At 45.9% G+C, this 21,280-nt stretch overlaps 1 protein-coding gene and 10 non-coding genes across 12 annotated transcripts in view; 1 reads left to right on the top strand and 10 right to left on the bottom strand.

Annotated features, from left to right (window-relative positions):
• LOC126235658 (cytochrome P450 9e2-like) overlaps positions 1–21,280 on the top strand; it is a 233,938-nt gene that overhangs the window by 131,627 nt on the left and 81,031 nt on the right. The window lies entirely within an intron of this gene.
• Positions 1,590–1,664, bottom strand: Trnas-cga (transfer RNA serine (anticodon CGA)). The gene has a single exon. It is a non-coding gene; the product is annotated as a tRNA-Ser (tRNA).
• Positions 1,891–1,965, bottom strand: Trnas-cga (transfer RNA serine (anticodon CGA)). The gene has a single exon. It is a non-coding gene; the product is annotated as a tRNA-Ser (tRNA).
• On the bottom strand, positions 2,493–2,567 carry Trnas-cga (transfer RNA serine (anticodon CGA)). Its single transcript has one exon. It is a non-coding gene; the product is annotated as a tRNA-Ser (tRNA).
• On the bottom strand, positions 2,794–2,868 carry Trnas-cga (transfer RNA serine (anticodon CGA)). Its single transcript has one exon. It is a non-coding gene; the product is annotated as a tRNA-Ser (tRNA).
• On the bottom strand, positions 3,095–3,169 carry Trnas-cga (transfer RNA serine (anticodon CGA)). Its single transcript has one exon. It is a non-coding gene; the product is annotated as a tRNA-Ser (tRNA).
• Positions 3,998–4,072, bottom strand: Trnas-cga (transfer RNA serine (anticodon CGA)). Its single transcript has one exon. It is a non-coding gene; the product is annotated as a tRNA-Ser (tRNA).
• Trnas-cga (transfer RNA serine (anticodon CGA)) lies at positions 4,299–4,373 on the bottom strand. Its single transcript has one exon. It is a non-coding gene; the product is annotated as a tRNA-Ser (tRNA).
• Positions 4,600–4,674, bottom strand: Trnas-cga (transfer RNA serine (anticodon CGA)). Its single transcript has one exon. It is a non-coding gene; the product is annotated as a tRNA-Ser (tRNA).
• On the bottom strand, positions 4,901–4,975 carry Trnas-cga (transfer RNA serine (anticodon CGA)). Its single transcript has one exon. It is a non-coding gene; the product is annotated as a tRNA-Ser (tRNA).
• Trnas-cga (transfer RNA serine (anticodon CGA)) lies at positions 5,202–5,276 on the bottom strand. Its single transcript has one exon. It is a non-coding gene; the product is annotated as a tRNA-Ser (tRNA).

The following is a 21,280-nucleotide window of genomic DNA, read 5'->3' as shown; positions in this document are numbered from 1 at the left end:
GCCTGGGGGATGTTTCCAGAATGAGATTTTCACTCTGCAGCGGAGTGTGCGCTGATATGAAACTTCCTGGCAGATTAAAACTGTGTGCCCGACCGAGACTCGAACTCGGGACCTTTGCCTTTCGCGGGCAAATGCTCTACCAACTCAGCTACCCAAGCATGACTCACGCCGCGTCGTCACAGCTTTACTTCTGCCAGTACATCGTCTCCTACCTTCCAAACATTACAGAAGCTCTCCTGCGAACCTTGCAGAACTAGCACTCCTGAAAGAAAGGATATTGCATAGACATGGCTTAGCCACAGCCTGGGGGATGTTTCCAGAATGAGATTTTCACTCTGCAGCGGAGTGTGCGCTGATATGAAACTTCCTGGCAGATTAAAACTGTGTGCCCGACCGAGACTCGAACTCGGGACCTTTGCCTTTAGCGGGCAAATGCTCTACCAACTGAGCTACCGAAGCACGACTCACGACCGGTACTCACAGCTTTACTTCTGCCAGTACCTCGTCTCCTACCTTCCAAACTTTACAGAAGCTCTCCTGCGAACCTTGCAGAACTAGCACTCCTGAAAGAAAGGATATTGCATAGACATGGCTTAGCCACAGCCTGGGGGATGTTTCCAGAATGAGATTTTCACTCTGCAGCGGAGTGTGCGCTGATATGAAACTTCCTGGCAGATTAAAACTGTGTGCCCGACCGAGACTCGAACTCGGGACCTTTGCCTTTCGCGGGCAAATGCTCTACCAACTGAGCTACCCAAGCATGACTCACGCCGCGTCGTCACAGCTTTACTTCTGCCAGTACCTCGTCTCCTACCTTCCAAACATTACAGAAGCTCTCCTGCGAACCTTGCAGAACTAGCACTCCTGAAAGAAAGGATATTGCATAGACATGGCTTAGCCACAGCCTGGGGGATGTTTCCAGAATGAGATTTTCACTCTGCAGCGGAGTGTGCGCTGATATGAAACTTCCTGGCAGATTAAAACTGTGTGCCCGACCGAGACTCGAACTCGGGACCTTTGCCTATCGCGGGCAACTGCTCTACCAACTGAGCTACCGAAGCACGACTCACGACCGGTACTCACAGCTTTACTTCTGCCAGTACCTCGTCTCCTACCTTCCAAACTTTACAGAAGCTCTCCTGCGAACCTTGCAGAACTAGCACTCCTGAAAGAAAGGATATTGCATAGACATGGCTTAGCCACAGCCTGGGGGATGTTTCCAGAATGAGATTTTCACTCTGCAGCGGAGTGTGCGCTGATATGAAACTTCCTGGCAGATTAAAACTGTGTGCCCGACCGAGACTCGAACTCGGGACCTTTGCCTATCGCAGGCAACTGCTCTACCAACTGAGCTACCGAAGCACGACTCACGCCCGGTACTCACAGCTTTACTTCTGCCAGTACCTCGTCTCCTACCTTCCAAACTTTACAGAAGCTCTCCTGCGAACCTTGCAGAACTAGCACTCCTGAAAGAAAGGATATTGCATAGACATGGCTTAGCCACAGCCTGGGGGATGTTTCCAGAATGAGATTTTCACTCTGCAGCGGAGTGTGCGCTGATATGAAACTTCCTGGCAGATTAAAACTGTGTGCCCGACCGAGACTCGAACTCGGGACCTTTGCCTTTCGCGGGCAACTGCTCTACCAACTGAGCTACCGAAGCACGACTCACGACCGGTACTCACAGCTTTACTTCTGCCAGTACCTCGTCTCCTACCTTCCAAACTTTACAGAAGCTCTCCTGCGAACCTTGCAGAACTAGCACTCCTGAAAGAAAGGATATTGCATAGACATGGCTTAGCCACAGCCTGGGGGATGTTTCCAGAATGAGATTTTCACTCTGCAGCGGAGTGTGCGCTGATATGAAACTTCCTGGCAGATTAAAACTGTGTGCCCGACCGAGACTCGAACTCGGGACCTTTGCCTTTCGCGGGCAACTGCTCTACCAACTGAGCTACCGAAGCACGACTCACGACCGGTACTCACAGCTTTACTTCTGCCAGTACCTCGTCTCCTACCTTCCAAACTTTACAGAAGCTCTCCTGCGAACCTTGCAGAACTAGCACTCCTGAAAGAAAGGATATTGCGGAGACATGGCTTAGCCACAGCCTGGGGGATGTTTCCAGAATGAGATTTTCACTCTGCAGCGGAGTGTGCGCTGATATGAAACTTCCTGGCAGATTAAAACTGTGTGCCCGACCGAGACTCGAACTCGGGACCTTTGCCTTTCGCGGGCAAATGCTCTACCAACTGAGCTACCCAAGCATGACTCACGCCGCGTCGTCACAGCTTTACTTCTGCCAGTACCTCGTCTCCTACCTTCCAAACTTTACAGAAGCTCTCCTGCGAACCTTGCAGAACTAGCACTCCTGAAAGAAAGGATATTGCGGAGACATGGCTTAGCCACAGCCTGGGGGATGTTTCCAGAATGAGATTTTCACTCTGCAGCGGAGTGTGCGCTGATATGAAACTTCCTGGCAGATTAAAACTGTGTGCCCGACCGAGACTCGAACTCGGGACCTTTGCCTTTCGCGGGCAACTGCTCTACCAACTGAGCTACCGAAGCACGACTCACGCCCGGTACTCACAGCTTTACTTCTGCCAGTACCTCGTCTCCTACCTTCCAAACTTTACAGAAGCTCTCCTGCGAACCTTGCAGAACTAGCACTCCTGAAAGAAAGGATATTGCATAGACATGGCTTAGCCACAGCCTGGGGGATGTTTCCAGAATGAGATTTTCACTCTGCAGCGGAGTGTGCGCTGATATGAAACTTCCTGGCAGATTAAAACTGTGTGCCCGACCGAGACTCGAACTCGGGACCTTTGCCTTTCGCGGGCAACTGCTCTACCAACTGAGCTACCGAAGCACGACTCACGACCGGTACTCACAGCTTTACTTCTGCCAGTACCTCGTCTCCTACCTTCCAAACTTTACAGAAGCTCTCCTGCGAACCTTGCAGAACTAGCACTCCTGAAAGAAAGGATATTGCGGAGACATGGCTTAGCCACAGCCTGGGGGATGTTTCCAGAATGAGATTTTCACTCTGCAGCGGAGTGTGCGCTGATATGAAACTTCCTGGCAGATTAAAACTGTGTGCCCGACCGAGACTCGAACTCGGGACCTTTGCCTTTCGCGGGCAACTGCTCTACCAACTGAGCTACCGAAGCACGACTCACGACCGGTACTCACAGCTTTACTTCTGCCAGTACCTCGTCTCCTACCTTCCAAACTTTACAGAAGCTCTCCTGCGAACCTTGCAGAACTAGCACTCCTGAAAGAAAGGATATTGCATAGACATGGCTTAGCCACAGCCTGGGGGATGTTTCCAGAATGAGATTTTCACTCTGAAGCGGAGTGTGCGCTGATATGAAACTTCCTGGCAGATTAAAACTGTGTGCCCGACCGAGACTCGAACTCGGGACCTTTGCCTTTCGCGGGCAAGTGCTCTACCAACTGAGCTACCGAAGCACGACTCACGCCCGGTACTCACAGCTTTACTTCTGCCAGTACCTCGTCTCCTACCTTCCAAACTTTACAGAAGCTCTCCTGCGAACCTTGCAGAACTAGCACTCCTGAAAGAAAGGATATTGCATAGACATGGCTTAGCCACAGCCTGGGGGATGTTTCCAGAATGAGATTTTCACTCTGCAGCGGAGTGTGCGCTGATATGAAACTTCCTGGCAGATTAAAACTGTGTGCCCGACCGAGACTCGAACTCGGGACCTTTGCCTTTCGCGGGCAAATGCTCTACCAACTGAGCTACCGAAGCACGACTCACGCCCGGCACTCACAGCTTTACTTCTGCCAGTACCTCGTCTCCTACCTTCCAAACTTTACAGAAGCTCTCCTGCGAACCTTGCAGAACTAGCACTCCTGAAAGAAAGGATATTGCGGAGACATGGCTTAGCCACAGCCTGGGGGATGTTTCCAGAATGAGATTTTCACTCTGCAGCGGAGTGTGCGCTGATATGAAACTTCCTGGCAGATTAAAACTGTGTGCCCGACCGAGACTCGAACTCGGGACCTTTGCCTTTCGCGGGCAACTGCTCTACCAACTGAGCTACCGAAGCACGACTCACGCCCGGCACTCACAGCTTTACTTCTGCCAGTACCTCGTCTCCTACCTTCCAAACTTTACAGAAGCTCTCCTGCGAACCTTGCAGAACTAGCACTCCTGAAAGAAAGGATATTGCATAGACATGGCTTAGCCACAGCCTGGGGGATGTTTCCAGAATGAGATTTTCACTCTGCAGCGGAGTGTGCGCTGATATGAAACTTCCTGGCAGATTAAAACTGTGTGCCCGACCGAGAATCGAACTCGGGACCTTTGCCTTTCGCGGGCAACTGCTCTACCAACTGAGCTACCGAAGCACGACTCACGCCCGGCACTCACAGCTTTACTTCTGCCAGTACCTCGTCTCCTACCTTCCAAACTTTACAGAAGCTCTCCTGCGAACCTTGCAGAACTAGCACTCCTGAAAGAAAGGATATTGCATAGACATGGCTTAGCCACAGCCTGGGGGATGTTTCCAGAATGAGATTTTCACTCTGCAGCGGAGTGTGCGCTGATATGAAACTTCCTGGCAGATTAAAACTGTGTGCCCGACCGAGACTCGAACTCGGGACCTTTGCCTTTCGCGGGCAACTGCTCTACCAACTGAGCTACCGAAGCACGACTCACGACCGGTACTCACAGCTTTACTTCTGCCAGTACCTCGTCTCCTACCTTCCAAACTTTACAGAAGCTCTCCTGCGAACCTTGCAGAACTAGCACTCCTGAAAGAAAGGATATTGCATAGACATGGCTTAGCCACAGCCTGGGGGATGTTTCCAGAATGAGATTTTCACTCTGCAGCGGAGTGTGCGCTGATATGAAACTTCCTGGCAGATTAAAACTGTGTGCCCGACCGAGACTCGAACTCGGGACCTTTGCCTTTCGCGGGCAACTGCTCTACCAACTGAGCTACCGAAGCACGACTCACGACCGGTACTCACAGCTTTACTTCTGCCAGTACCTCGTCTCCTACCTTCCAAACTTTACAGAAGCTCTCCTGCGAACCTTGCAGAACTAGCACTCCTGAAAGAAAGGATATTGCATAGACATGGCTTAGCCACAGCCTGGGGGATGTTTCCAGAATGAGATTTTCACTCTGCAGCGGAGTGCGCGCTGATATGAAACTTCCTGGCAGATTAAAACTGTGTGCCCGACCGAGACTCGAACTCGGGACCTTTGCCTTTCGCGGGCAACTGCTCTACCAACTGAGCTACCGAAGCACGACTCACGCCCGGCACTCACAGCTTTACTTCTGCCAGTACCTCGTCTCCTACCTTCCAAACTTTACAGAAGCTCTCATGCGAACCTTCGGTAGCTCAGTTGGTAGAGCAGTTGCCCGCGAAAGGCAAAGGTCCCGAGTTCGAGTCTCGGTCGGGCACACAGTTTTAATCTGCCAGGAAGTTTCATATCAGCGCACACTCCGCTGCAGAGTGAAAATCTCATTCTGGAAACATCCCCCAGGCTGTGGCTAAGCCATGTCTCCGCAATATCCTTTCTTTCAGGAGTGCTAGTTCTGCAAGGTTCGCAGGAGAGCTTCTGTAAAGTTTGGAAGGTAGGAGACGAGGTACTGGCAGAAGTAAAGCTGTGAGTACCGGTCGTGAGTCGTGCTTCGGTAGCTCAGTTGGTAGAGCATTTGCCCGCGAAAGGCAAAGGTCCCGAGTTCGAGTCTCGGTCGGGCACACAGTTTTAATCTGCCAGGAAGTTTCATATCAGCGCACACTCCGCTGCAGAGTGAAAATCTCATTCTGGAAACATCCCCCAGGCTGTGGCTAAGCCATGTCTATGCAATATCCTTTCTTTCAGGAGTGCTAGTTCTGCAAGGTTCGCAGGAGAGCTTCTGTAATGTTTGGAAGGTAGGAGACGAGGTACTGGCAGAAGTAAAGCTGTGGGTACCGGGCGTGAGTCGTGCTTCTGTAGCTCAGTTGGTGGAGCAGTTGCCCGCGAAAGGCAAAGGTCCCGAGTTCGAGTCTCGGTCGGGCACACAGTTTTAATCTGCCAGGAAGTTTCATATCAGCGCACACTCCGCTGCAGAGTGAAAATCTCATTCTGGAAAGACAATATTGTTGCTTAGTACATGAAGAGGAGAGATTCCAGTTTGCTATATTTAACACCACTATTCTTCATTACTATTTACCTGTATTAATAAAGCTCACGTAAGAAATCGATATATAAATCTTAGGAAACTTCTGCGCAACGTGTCGGCTAATGCTTTCCACGTTTTTAATGTTTTATAAGCTACTACGTGCTCCGACGGTTGTGCCAAATGGCGATCGACTCAGGGACTTTGACCGTGCATGGATCTGCCTAGTCAGAGGTTTCCAAGCTGTGCCTGATCAGCACCACAGTCTTCCAGTACTGTAACCAGCAGCCATCATTGAGTGCGACATCGAAAAGTAGCGTGTTTTGGAGAATTGTAAACCTTAACAATCTGCATCGCAAGCAATCAACGTCTAGGGCCCCTGCTCAGCTCAGTCATACACCATCTGTCCAAACAATTGAGAGACTGATTTTATTCCTGGCCTACAAACGACGTCAGTGCAGAAACAGCAGTCGCAGCTTGATGTAGTAACTGTAAACAACATACGTGCATTCGACCAGTTAGTCCTGTGTTAAGTAGTAGACGTGCGCTTGTAATGTGAACGTTGTCGTCAGAAATAGTAATGAAGCAACAAGCCATTTTTCGCAATGTTTTAAAGACGAGAAAAGTACGCACAAAGTTCGTCCCATACACCTACGACATGTGGACAGTTGCCACTACTTGACTGCAATGCAAAACAAGGATAGTTATTTTCTGGAAAAAGTTATCACAGCTGACAAGATTTGGTGTTATCAGTACGAAACAACCACAAGACGACAGTGCAGAAATCCAATGAAGGCTCAACGCGTTGACAACATAACCAACATTCAAGCAAATGTTTTGCGCGAGATAAACAACAGTTTTATACGATTGCATGAATGTTCTGTACGTTCCACTATGTAGAACACCTGAGGCTTTGAAACTGCTACTCTCTCTCTCTCTCTCTCTCTCTCTCTTTTCGCTCTTATGTGTTCGATAAACTTTATAGTGAATTGCTGGAAGACAGAAACTTCCTACGTCAGCAATCGGACTCTACAAGCAGTGTCATCTATATAGCGTCAGACGGCAGTGTTTTCAAGTAACAAACGCCTTGGAGTTCATGAGTTTTAATTAGAAAGATATCACGGTTACGAAAATATGTGACGTTAAGGCAGAATCAGAAGTAAAGATATCGCTCATAGCAAAAGTGTTTCATTGGTGACCAACAGTAGATTGCAACTGGTGGCAGTATTTACTCCGATATTTAGCACGTATTAGTTTCCACAATTTATTAAAACCGAGTTATGTATGTGGTTACGGTCTTACATTACAGATACTTCAATATGTTAAAAAGCACTTTGGAAACATCGCTTCGGCATGTAACGCTCTGACAACATGCAGAAATTCTGAGAAAGTGGCTTATGTACATGAAATGTCCAGTTTATCGAGTGTTATTTGCTTACCAAGTTATGCGAAATTAAACTGAGATTGTGCAGAGTAGCTGGAGGAAAGGAAAATCCATTCCTCCACAAAGTAGCACAACGGCCTGCTGGCTACTACGCCATTCGTTGCTGAGCTGAAGGAGCCACAAAAGGAAGTTGAAAGACCTACGCGCAAACGTCATTAAAGTACACGTAAGTGTGCCCACACATCATTGTAGTGACAAAGATTGTTATCTCCTCCTTCAGACCGACAATCATTCGAACAGGTATCAATGGTGAAAGGTGCTACGTCTTCTCCGAACACGCAATCAGTTGCAAATCTCCTAGTTTATCTCAATATGTGAAGAGCTTATCGTCAACATGAAACGCTACGCTACCAGAAGCTGGCTTGCAGAAAGAGAGGCTCTGGTGAGAGCTCTGACAGTTCGCGGCTGCTATCTGACAGGGCGAGGAACACAGGTGAACTGGTGCCCAGGGACTGAGTGCGGTATTTTTAGTCACGTGGAAGCGTGCATGTTTGACGACTGAGTAGCCGCCAAGATGGACTAAATGAAAGATGAATATTATATTTTAAAAAACTATGTTACAGAACCTACAGATATGATACACGAACACCAGGTACACCAGAAAAATCGCGACAATGGGACGAGTTCGTTGCATCTTCAAGCATGATTCTACGACAAATATTACGAAAATTACAACTGTTTTAACTATGATGGATTATAAAAATAATTCAACTGGACCACTGTAGAGATCTTATTAAATGAAGTTTCAAATGAAAACTGACAATGTAAATCAACGCTACAACACACTGATTTTGAAATCATGCAAACGTGTAAATAAAGATGGGTTTATTGAAAGTATACAAGCAAATGTGTCACTACTATAAATCCTACACAGTTACACATAGTATGAAGGCGGCACAGAGTTCCTCGTGAGTTTTCTAGATACTTACCTAATCTTTCTACTGGATGCGAATGCACAGTTTACTGTTTGACAGGCTTTCATTGTTTAGATATGTAGCTAACAATTAACAAAACAATGTAGAACCACTATGGGGGCGTGAACTGTTATGAAAATAATAGAGATTGCAGCTAAAGAGCCGGACACTTGTTCTTCAAAGAAGTCCTATAATTTGCAGTTGTAATTTATGTAATTTATAGTCATTTTCTAAAATCCCATGCAGGCATGCTTCTTGGGTTTTGTTGACAACCTGTCTGATGCTGTAGTCTTTCTTTAACAAGAGGTCGCAAACCGACCACAATGATTTTAACTGTACTGTAGTATGTTATGTGTATGTGCAATTAGTTTTGGATATGAATGGTGTAATGTGACAGCCTATTGTAAAGAGAAGACGCATTTTATTCAATCACAAACGCGCTGCTGCGGACGTACAGGCGGCGGCTGAGATCTGAGATAGGGTCACAATCGTGTCGACAGCTGACGTCAGCTTGAGAGGAGGATCACGTGGGTGGGGGGGGGGGAGGGGAGGGCGTCTTCACACCGTGCTCCACAGACGGGGCTGTCTCAGGACTTCCACAGGCCGCTAAGGCGATCACGTGACCGGGGAAACCCGTCCGTCAGGCAGCAGAATGGCTGCCCCTCTCTCATGGCCGCTTTTCGCGTCCAGTGGAAAATTAAAGCTCACCCCAAAATTAACAAAATATTGAAACATACGTGTCACTGAAGAGCCAGTAGGTTCATTTGAAGCGGAAAAGATGAATGACTACGACCGTGAAGACAGGCGTTCGATATCCACATTAGTTTATAAGCTATTGTAAGTTAAATGCTATAAATGATTCCTGAAGTGGAAAAGTGAATATCTCGGCAACGAATTACGAGATTGCTAGGAATGAACTGTCCACGGATACATCTCGTAGAACTTTATCGGACTCTGATAGCATAGTTACTGAAATTATTCACATATTTAAATGAGAATTACTAAATAAATAGATAAACATTAAAACTAGTGGCAGTACTGTAAACTTGAGGTGTACAGGAAATTATTTAATGTGTAATTTAAATCGTTTCTTAATATTAACAATTATAAATCCGAAAGTGGAGGAAAACCATAGAAACTATTATTTGTAAATAAACTATGGAAGATAAAAGAAAACTGGTAACAGCATAGTATTTCGTGTAAAATTACCCTATGATTTGATGTATCATATGTGTATAAAAGGTTAAAATTAAGAATTTCAGCAATTCTAATGTTCAATAGTTAACTGACTTCAGTCGTGCTTGACCGAGGTTCCCTGGTGAACAGCGGCATTTTAAAAGGGAGCTTGTGTTCGGACGCCGTTGGAAGTGGTAAGGCTCTGTTAGTGTGTGTTTCGAGAAAGTTTTATCTGATAAGCGGCGAAACAGCCGCTAGTTTGCGTTTGTGAATTGTTCAGAGTTCCTGCTTTCAGACATAGAAATATTTTGGCATCTGATGGACTTGTTACTTTTCGGGTCGCATGTGATGCAAGCTACACATAGAAGGTTTCTGTTCTAGACAATGTGGAATTTATGGTCTGGGATACTGTGGAACTTTATCGATTTTCTAAAGATAACTCACGCACTTAATCATGGTTTATTCAGCCGCCTCCAAGATCTTAAGAAACTCGCCCGCGCTGCGAGACTAATTTATTTTGAACTACGACTTTCGATTTCTCTGTGTTCTTATTGGAAATAAAACTAATTTGTGAAACTTTACAAATTACCTGAGTGTGTAGGTGATTTTTTGCATAGCAAATCCTGCCTACATTTAGTTTAATACTTTTGTGGAACATTAGGTACATTTCGGCGAATGTGAGCTTGCGTTCTATAGACGAAACGTAGCCAAACGGCATTTATACGGCCCACTGAACTGTTTGTACTGTGCAATGTGTGGGTAAATCTTTCCGGGCAGTCCGAGCTGATGTAGAACTTCTGAACAGCTTATAACTTTGATTTTCGGCGAGTTGATAAAAGAGATTTATTTTATTTTGTCATTTACGCCACATGTACTCATATGTTCCCAAACAAGCTGTACAGTCACAATAGTGTTCATTATGCATGTGCTTAACATAGATTCATTAGTATGTGCGGTCACTGAAAAGTTTAAATGATGTGTTGTAGTCCGCGCATTTGTATCCTTTGGTGGTGAGTGGTCAGTGTCCTTTTGTGGAGCGGGCTTTGTTGCCCAGCAGCCACGTGGTTTACTATTACTATTACTACCACCGAGCAGTGTGTCAGCAGTGCGCAAGTAGCAGCTTTACTGCATTTACTAGGCAGTCTTGTATTTTAATAACGGTGTCGAATTGTTTGTGCTCTCTGTAGATTAGTTCAGACATTCTTTGCACAACAGCATTCAGCATGGATAGGGACTGCGACTTCTGTGTTCGGATGCGGGCTGAGTTGGCATCCCTTCGCTCCCAGCTTCAGGCAGTGTTGGCTTCGGTCACAAAGCTTGAGGCTGTTGCCAATGGGCATCACTGTGGTCGTCCGGTTGGGGGTTTGTCGGGGACGGCCAGCTCGTCCCACGCATCCCCAAATCGGACTACGGCTGTGGCTGCCTGGGATACTGCCCACATTGAGGCTGACCCCTCACCTGTGGTAGAGTGGGAGGTCGTCTCGAGGTGTGGCAGGGGGCGAAAGACATTCCGGAGGACTGAACGGAAGGCCTCTCCAGTTTGCCTGACTAACCGGTTTCATGCTCTGCCTCCAGCTGGTACTGATCTTCGGCTGGACATGGCTGCTTGTCCTGTTCCAGAGGCTGCCCGTCAGTCTGCAAGATTTGGGCGGTCACAGAGGGCGGGCTTACTGGTAGTTTGGAGCTCCAACGTCAGGCGCGTAATGGGGTCCCTTAGGAATATAGCTGCAAGGGAGGGGAAGAAAACCGATGTGCACTCCGTGTGCGTACTGGGGGAGTCATTCCAGATGTGGAAAGGGTCCTTCCGGATGCCATGAAGGGTACAGGGTGCACCCATCTGCAGGTGGTCGCTCATGTCAGCACAAGTGATGTGTGTCGCTATGGATCGGAGGAAATCCTCTCTGGCTTCCGGCGGCTATCTGATTTGGTGAAGACTGCCAGTCTCGCTAGCGGGATGAAAGCAGAGCTCACCATCTGCAGCATCGTCGACAGGACTGACTGCGGACCTTTGATACAGAGCCGAGTGGAGGGTCTGAATCAGAGGCTGAGATGGTTCTGCGACCGTGTGGGCTGCAGATTCCTCGACTTGCGCCATAGGGTGGTGGGGTTTCGGGTTCCGCTGGATAGGTCAGGAGTCCACTGCACACAGCAGGTGGCTATATGGGTAGCAGGGGTTGTGTGTCGTGGACTGGGCGATTTTTTAGGTTAGATGGCCTCGGGCAAGTACAGAAAGCGCAACAGCCTCAAAGGGTGTGGGGCAAAGTCAGGACATGCGGGGACCAAGCAGCAATCGGTATTGTACTTGTAAACTGTCGAAGCTGCGTTGGTAAAGAACCGGAACTTCAAGCGCTGATAGAAAGCACCGAAGCTGAAATCGTTATAGGTACGGAAAGCTGGCTGAAGCCAGAGATATAGTCTGCCGAAGTTTTTAGAAAGGCACAGACGGTGTTTAGAAAGAATAGATTGCATGCAACTGGTGGTGGCGTGTTTGTTGCTTTTAGTAGTAGTTTATCCTGTAGTGAAATACAAGTGGATAGTTCCTGTGTATTATTATGGGTGGAGGTTATATTCAGCAACCGAGCTAGCAGCATTAGTGGCAGAACAACTGAGAGAAAATGTGGAATACATTTCAGATAAATTTCGTCAGCATGTTATAGTCTTAGGTGGAGATTTCAATTTACCAGATATGGACTGGGACACTCAGATGTTTAGGACGGGTGGTAGGGACAGAGTATCGAGTGACATTATACTGAGTGCACTATCCGAAAATTACCTCGAGCAATTAAACAGAGAACCGACTCGTGAAGATAACATCTTGGACCTACTGATAACAAACAGACCCGAACCTTTCGACTCTGTATGTGCAGAACACGGAATCAGTGATCATAAGGCCGTTGCAGCATCCCTGAATATGTATGTAAATAGGAATATAAAAAAAGGGAGGAAGGTTTATCTGCTTAGCAAGAGTAATAGGAGGCAGATTTCAGACTACCTAACAGATCAAAACGAAAATTTCTGTTCCGACACTGACAATGTTGAGTGTTTATGGAAAAATTTCAAGGCAATCGTAAAATGCATTTTAGACAGGTACGTGCCGAGTAAAACTGTGAGGTACGGAAAAAACCCACCGTGGTTCAACAACAAAGTTAGGAAATTACTGCGAAAGCAAAGAGACCTTCGCTGCAAATTTAAACGCATCCAAAACCTCTAAGACAAACAGAAACTAAACGATGTCAAAGTTAGCGTAAGGAGGGCTATGCGTGAAGCGTTCAGTGAATTCGAAAGTAAACTTCTGTGTACCGGCTTGACAGAAAATCCTAGGAAGTTCTGGTCTTACGTTAAATCAGTAAGTGGATCGAAACAGCATATTCAGACACTCTGGGATGATAATGGCATTGACACAGAGGATGACACGCGTAAAGCAGAAATACTAAACACCTTTTTCCAAAGCTGTTTCACAGAGGAAGACCGCACTGCAGTTCCTTCTCTAAATCCTCGCACGAACGAAAAAATGGCTGACATCGAAATAAGTGTCCAAGGAATAGAAAAGCAGCTAAAATCACTCAACAGAGGGAAGTCCACTGGACCTGACGGAATACGAATTCGATTCTACGCAGAGTACGCGACAGAACTTGTCCCCTTCTAACAGCTGTACGGCAAGTCTCTAGGGGAACGGAAGGTTCCAAATGATTGGAAAAGAGCACAGGAAGTTCCAGTTTTCAAGAAGGGTCGTCGAGCAGATGCCTATGTCCTTGACATAGATCTGTTGTAGAGTTTTAGAACATGTTTTTCGCTCGCGTATCATGTCATTTCTGGAAACAAGAATCTACTCTGTAGGAATCAATATGGATTCAGGAAACAGCGATCGTGTGAGACCCAAGTCGCTTTATTTGTTCATGAGACCCAGAAAATATTAGATACAGGCTCCCAGGTAGATGCCATTTTCCTTGACTTCCGGAAGGCGTTCGATACAGTTCCGCACCGTCGCTCGATAAACGAAGTAAGAGCCTACGGAATATCAGACAAGCTGTGTGGCTGGATTGAAGAGTTTTTAGCAAACAGAACACAGCATGGTAGCAGTTACTTCTGTAATATATCTGGGAGTATGCGTGCGGAACGATTTGAAGTGGAATGATCATATAAAATTAATTGTTGGTAAGGCGGGTGCCAGGTTGAGATTCATTGGGAGAGTCCTTAGAAAATTTAGTCCATCAACAAATGGTTCAAATGGCTCTGAGCACTATGGGACTCAACTGCTGTGGTTATCAGTCCCCTAGAACTTAGAACTACTTAAACCTAACTAACCGAATGACATCACACACATCCATGCCCGAGGCAGGATTCGAACCTGCGACCGTAGCGGTCGCACGGTTCCGGACTGCGCGCCTAGAACCACGAGACCACCGCGGCCGGCCCATCAACAAAGGAGGTGGCTTACAAAACACTCGTTCGGCCTATACTTGAGTATTGCTCATCAGTGTGGGATCCGTACCAGGTCGGGTTGACAGAAGAGCTAGAGAAGATTCGAAGAAGAGCGGCGCGTTTCGTCACAGGGTTATTTGGTAAGCGTGATAGCGTTACGGAGATGTTAAGCAAACTCAAGTGGCAGACTCTGCAAGAGAGGCGCTCTGCATCGCGGTGTAGCTTGCTGTCCAGGTTTCGAGAGGGTGCGTTTCTGGATGAAGTATCGAATATATTGCTTCCCCCTACTTATACCTCCCTAGGAGATCACGAATGTAAAATTAGAGAGATTCAAGCGCGCACGGAGGCTTTCCGACAGTCGTTCTTCCCGCAAACCATACGCGACTGGAACATTGAAGGCACGTAAAGTGCCCTCCACTACACACCGTTGGGTGGCTTGCGGAGTATAAATGTACATATAGATGTTCATATGTTAATTGTTTGTCGGACTTGGAATAATTTTTGTGAGCGCGAGTTACACACTTATTGTAATCACATTATTTGTATGTTTTTTTTACTGATTTTGCGCGGCTTTTGAAACTTTAAATTTTTTACAGGAGTCGAGGAAGCTATGCATTATAGTTTTTGCTGCAGTATAATTTATATTCGTGTGTGATGGACTGGTATGTTTTTCTTAGTGGTCACTGAGGATGACTCGTAGTGAGAAACTGTAGTTTTGGAAATTGACTGTCTGCTGTTGATTTTCGTGTATTAATGTGCACTTAAAAGAACTCCGCTTGCACCCTTTTTTGTATTCGATGATCTGCTCGCATTGTATACAGTAATTAGTGTTGAACTGTTTTTATTTGAATGTGCAATATGTAAGGCCATCATTCACACAAATGAATAATATTCAGCAAGTACTTATTTCGTTTAAACTATAATTGTTTTCCTCAACGTTATCAGTCCTATAGGAGTTAATCAGTCATTTCACAAAAATGGTTCAAATGGCTCTGAGCACTATGGGACTTAACATCTATGGTCATCAGTCCCCTAGAACTTAGAACTACCTAAACCTAACTAACCTAAGGACATCACACAACACCCAGCCATCACGAGGCACAGAAAATCCCTGACCCCGCCTGGAATCGAACCCGGGAACCCGGGTGTGTGAAGCGAGAACGCTACCGCACGACCACGAGATGCGGGCGTCATTTCACATATTAATTTATTATTCACAACTGATCACTTTTCAAAAGAGTTTTCTACATTTAGTTCTGAATTAGATGTATGGGCTTTACAGTAATATGCATGACCAATCAATAAGATTTCATGAGTTAAGCCAACTAATCAGGTCGTGCATTTCCCCTTCTGTTGCGTTCATTTTATGGTTTTTCGACAGCGACTGAATTGTAAATTATATTTCCCACGTGGCTTGAACCTTAAGATTCAAATTTCTGGCCAGGGTATGGCCTATTTGTGATTTATTGTTGAGAATCTTAGTTTCAGGATTGGTTGTCCCACAAAAAGAACGATCTAGTTCCCGAAAGCTTCATATACTACTGCTGCAGTAGCAATGTGGACAGTGCAACTGCTACAGTTACGTGAGGAGTCATGTATGGAGAAGTGCAGCTCCGGGAGTGGAGAGAAGGGTAGCAGCGGTCGGCAGCAAAGATGAGCAGCGGCCTGTGCAGCCGTACACGAATCACTTGGCTCGTACCTTGCATCATTCCACGTCCTGAGGGACAGTCCATGAGTGACGTCAACCCGGCAGGGAGCAGCGGCAAGCAGCAACGTCTTGGGGTCCATTCACCTGGCACCAGGTGCGTACCTCGCGTCGCGCTACGTCCAAGGAGGCAGCCTATGAGGGGAGGCTTCACATCGTGGCGAAGCAGTAGATGACAGTAAAGACGCGTTTACATCTGTGCACCTGTCTCCTAGTCGTAATGTGACAGTACTTTCCCCACACGCAAGTATAGACGTGTGTAGGTTGCATGCCTCTTTCTCAGCATGTGAGTGCGAGAGCTTCCACTCGCACCTGTGTTCACACTTGTCTCCTGTTCTTCCATTTGGGGCAACTGGCCGCAAGTTACCAAGGTACACGGGTGTAAGTCCACCTTCACACATCTTATCAGCAGCACAGCAGGGAACAGCGGCGTATGGCAACGTGTCTGGATCCATTCATTTGGCACTAGGTGAACACCTCGTGTCGCTCCACATCCAGGACAGCAATCAACTGTGGGGGGCTCCACATAACCGCACAGCGAGGCTGCATGCAAAGGATACATTTGGTGGGCAATGTCTTCATATGATGCACGTTGCGTTCACATCACATACAATGCCCCATTTAACCAGATATTGTGCTCCCACTGAAAGAGTTTCCACTCTCATTGGCCAACACCTCCAATCACCTGCCCAAAATCTAATCTCCCACATCAAAGATGCTAACCACTTCCTTAACCAACTCTCTATCATTCTCACCCCCTTACCTCCCTGATCCCCACTCGCCACTGATGATGCGACCTCCATATAAATCCCTCATGCCCATGACCTTGCTGCTATTGAACACTACTTCTCTCAAAGTCCTTCAGAGTCCCAACCCAGCACCCTGTTGCTTATATACAACTATACACTCACCCACAACTACTTTTCTTTTGAAGGGAAGGTATATAAAAAAATTCATGACACAGCCATGGGTTCCTACACCGAACCCTCCTATGTCAAGCTGTTTAATATAGTCCCTCTAGAGGAAACATTCCTAGGCTCCCTAAACTCCCAGATCCTAGTTTGGTTCAGATTCATTCATAATATCTTCATGATCTTGACTCAGGACCAAGACACCCCTCATTCCTTTAGAATCTGAACACCTTATCTCCCATCCACTTCACCTGTTCTCCACAATCTAATGGGCTACCTTTCTGGATGTTGATGTCCACGTCTCTGATGATTCCATCCACACCTCTGTCCACATTAAACCCACTAACCACCGACAGTACCTGCATTTAGGCATCTGCCATCCCTCCCACTCAAAATAATCCATCCCATACAGCCTAACCACCTGTGGATGATGTATCTGCAGTGATGAGAACTCCTTTGTCCAGAATGTTGAAGGCCTCAAAACAGGTCCTAACCCCAAACCTAGTTGGTGAACATTTTTCCCATGCATATTTGCACACACCACCAGCCCTACCACCACCCCAAAGAATCAGCTACAAAGCAACACGAATCACGCAATATCACCATTGACTCGAACAGCTGAACCATATCTTTCATCACGATTTGATTATCTCTTACCACACCTTGAAATGAGGGATACCGCCCAAGATCCTTTAGACCCGTCCTGAAGTGGTTTTCGGTAGCCCTCCCAACCTACACAACGTCCTAGTCTATCCCTATGCCATTTCGTCTTCAAAACTCTTGCCACAGGTGCGGTTTCCTTGTGGTAGATCAGCATGCAAGACCTGCACAGCGCTTGCTACCCAAGTCCTATTACAGACTAATCCTACACCATCATACGCCACGCCACCTGAGAAAGCAGCCAAGTCATATATCAACTCTGCTGTAAACACAGCACAGCTGTTAATGTTGGTAAGACAACAACCAGCTGCATGCCAAGCCATTGCCAAGAACAAAGTTGATCAATTGGTGGCAGAACATATAGCTAAGCATTTTTTTTTTCTTTTTTTGGTCGTCAGTCTTCTGACTGGTTTGCGCCACGATTTCCTCTCCTGTGCTAATCTCTTCTTCTCGAAGTAGCACTTGCAACCTACATCCTCAATTATTTGCTGAATGTATTCCAATCTCTGTCTTCCCCAACACTTTTTTGTCCTCTACAGCTCCCTCTGGTACCATGGAAGTCATTCTCTCACATCTTAACAGATGTCCTATCATTCTGTCCCTTCTCCTTATCAAGGTTTTCCACATTTTCCTGTCCTCTCCAATTCTGTGCAGAACCTCCTCATTCCTTACCTTATCGGTCCACCTAATTTTCAACATTATTCTGTGGCATCACATCTCAAATAATTCGATTCTCTTCTGTTCCGGTTTTCTTACAGTCCACGTTTCACTACCACACAATGCCTTACTCCAGACGTACATTCTCAGCAATTTCTTCCTCAAATTAAAGCCGATATTTGATATTAGTACACTTCTCTTGGCCTTTTTGTCATTGCTAGTCTGCTTTTGATGTTCTCCTTGCTCCATCCGTCATTGGTTATTTTACTGCCTAGGTAGCAGAATTGCTTAACTTCATCTACTTTGTGACCATCAATGTTGATGTCAAGTTTCTCGCTGTTCTCATTTCTACTCGTTACCCTCGTCTTTCTTTGATTTACTCTCAATCCACACTCTGTACTCAGACTGTTCATTCCGTTCAGCAGATCATGTAATTCTTCTTCACTTTCATACAGGATGGCAATGTCATCACCGAATCTTATCAATGATATCCTTTCACCTTGAATTTTAATTCCACTCCTGAACCTATCCTTTATTTCCGCCATTGCTTCCTCAATGTACAGATTGAACAGCAGGGGCAAAAGGCTACATCCTTGTCCTACACCCTCTTTAATACGAGCACTTCGTTCTTGGCCGTCCACTCTTATTATTTCTATTTGGCTATTGCACATATTGTACAAGGGTTGTCCAGAACGTAAGTTCCGATAGCTCACTAAATGGAAACCACAGTGAAAATCAGAAATACTTTATTTGAAAGAGTTAGCTACACTTTACAGATGCTTCTCTACATAGTCGCCGCTCCGACTTATACGTTTGTCAGAGCGTTAAACCAAATTTCCAACACCATTGTCATAGAAGGCAGCCGCCTGTGCTTTCCAATAATTCTCTACGTTGGTCTATAGCGCGTAGCCTGCACCCAGGTGTTGTCTTCGAATCCAGCGTTTCATGTGAACAGAGATGATGCTCAGGACAAGCCAATTAGGGCTGTGTTGTGGGTGATCGAACACTTCTCATCGAAAAGGCTGCAGGAACCTCTTCACTGCCCCTGCAGAGTGCAGCTGAGAATTGCCATGAAGAAGGAAGTGCGTGGCAGTTGTGTTAGGTGGGCTGCATTCATTAAGGCGAACCCTCTCAACTGGCCCTCCTATTTGGCGGGAGACATCGTTGTTCCAGGCACCTTTACTCGCTCATAGTGCGCACACAACTGAAAAGAGCGTCTTGATGCGATCGACGGTAATACTAGAGACACTGCCCAATACATCTGTGCAAAGCTTCATCGGGTTTTCACTGTGGTGTCCATTTCGTGACTGATTGGATCTTACTTTCTGGACAATCCTCATATATGACCTGTCTCTCCCAATGGTTTACCCTCATTTTTCCCAGATTTTCTAACATCTGGCACCATTTTACATTGTCGAACGCTTTTTCCAGGTCGACAAATCCTATGAACGTGTCTTGATTTTTCTTTAGTCTTGCTTCCATTATTAACCGCAACGTCAGAATTGCCTCTCCTGCGCCTTTACGTTTCCTAAAGCCAAACTGATCCTTATCCAGTGCATCCTCAACTTTCTTTTCCATTCTTCTGTAAATTATTCTTGTAAGCAACTTGGGTGCATGAGCTGTTAAGCTGATTGTGCGATAATTCTCGCATTTCTCAGCTCTTACCGTCTTCGGAATTATGTGGATGATGCTTTCCGAAAGTCAGATGGTATGTCACCAGACTCATACATTCTACAAACCAAAGTGCATAGTCGTTTTGTTGCCACTTCCCCCAATGATAATAGAAATTCTGATGGAATGTTATCTATCCCTTCTGCCTTATTTGATCTTAAGTCCTCCAAAGCTCTTTTAAATTCTGATTCTAAAATTGGATACCCTATCTTTTCTAAATCGACTCCTGTTTCTTCTTCTACTACATCAGACAAATCTTCCCCCTCATAGAGATTTTCAATATATTCTTTCCACCTATCCGCTCTCTCCTCTGCATTTGACAGTGGAATTCCCGTTGCACTCTTAATGTTATCAACCTTGCTTTTAACGTCACCGAAGGTTGTTTTGACTTTCCTGTATGCTGAGTCTGTCCTCCTGATAAAGATTTCTTTTTCGATGTCTTCATATTTTTCCTGCAGCCATTTTGTCTTAGCTCGCCTGCACTTCCTATTAATTTCATTCCTCAGCGACTTGTATTTCTGTATTCCTGAGTTTCCCAGAACATTTTTGTACTTGCTCCTTTTGATGATCAATTGAAGTATTTCTTCTGTCACCCATGGTTTCTTCGCAGTTACCTCCTTTGTACCTATGGTTTCCTTTCCAACTTCTGTGATGGCCCTTTTCAGAGATGTCCATTCCTCTTCAATTATACTGCCTACTGAGCTATTCCTTATTCCTGCATCTATAGCCTTAGAGAACTTCCACCGTATCTCGTCATTCCTTAGTACTTCCGTATACCACTTCTTTGCATATTGATTTTTCCTGACTAATGTCCTAAGCCTCAGCCTGCTCTTCATCACTACTATACTGTGATATGAGTCTATATCTGCTCCTGGGTATGGCTTACAATTCAGTATCTGATTTCGGAATCTCTGTCTGACCATGATATAATCGAATTGAAATCTTCCCGTATCACCAGGCCTTTTCCAAGTATACCTCTTCCTCTTGTGATTCTTGAACAGAGTATTCCCCATTACTAGCTGCAACTTGTTACAGAACTCAATTAGTCTTTCTCCTCTCTCATTCCTTGTCCCAAGCCCATATTCTCCTGTAACCTTTTCTTCTACTCGTTACCCTACGACTGCATTGCAGACCCCCATGACTATTAGATTTTCATTCCTCTTTACATACTGTATTACCCTTTCAATATCCTCATACACTTTCTCTATCTCTTCATCTTCTGCTTACGACGTTGGCATGTTTACCTGAACTATCGTCGTGGATGTTGGTTTGCTGTCGTTTCTGATAAGAACAACCCTGTCACTGAACTGTTCACGGTAACACACTCTCTGCCCTACCTTCCTATTTATAACGAATCCTGCTCCCGTTTTACCATTTTCTGCTGCTGTTGATATTACCCTACAGTCATCTGACCAGATATCCTTGTCTTCTCTCCAATTCATTTCACTGTCCTCTACTATATCTAGACTGAGCCTTTGCATTTCCATTTTTAGTTTTTCTAGTTTCCGTAGCACATTCAACCTTCTGACATTCCACGCCCTGACTCGTAGAACGTAATCCTTTCGTTGATTATTCAATCGTTTTC

This window comes from Schistocerca nitens, chromosome 2, assembly GCF_023898315.1.
Source record: "Schistocerca nitens isolate TAMUIC-IGC-003100 chromosome 2, iqSchNite1.1, whole genome shotgun sequence".
Taxonomy (NCBI): Eukaryota; Metazoa; Arthropoda; class Insecta; order Orthoptera; family Acrididae; genus Schistocerca; species Schistocerca nitens.
The sequence above is the reverse complement of the archived record's forward strand: the minus strand, read 5'-3'. Positions and strand labels throughout refer to the sequence as shown.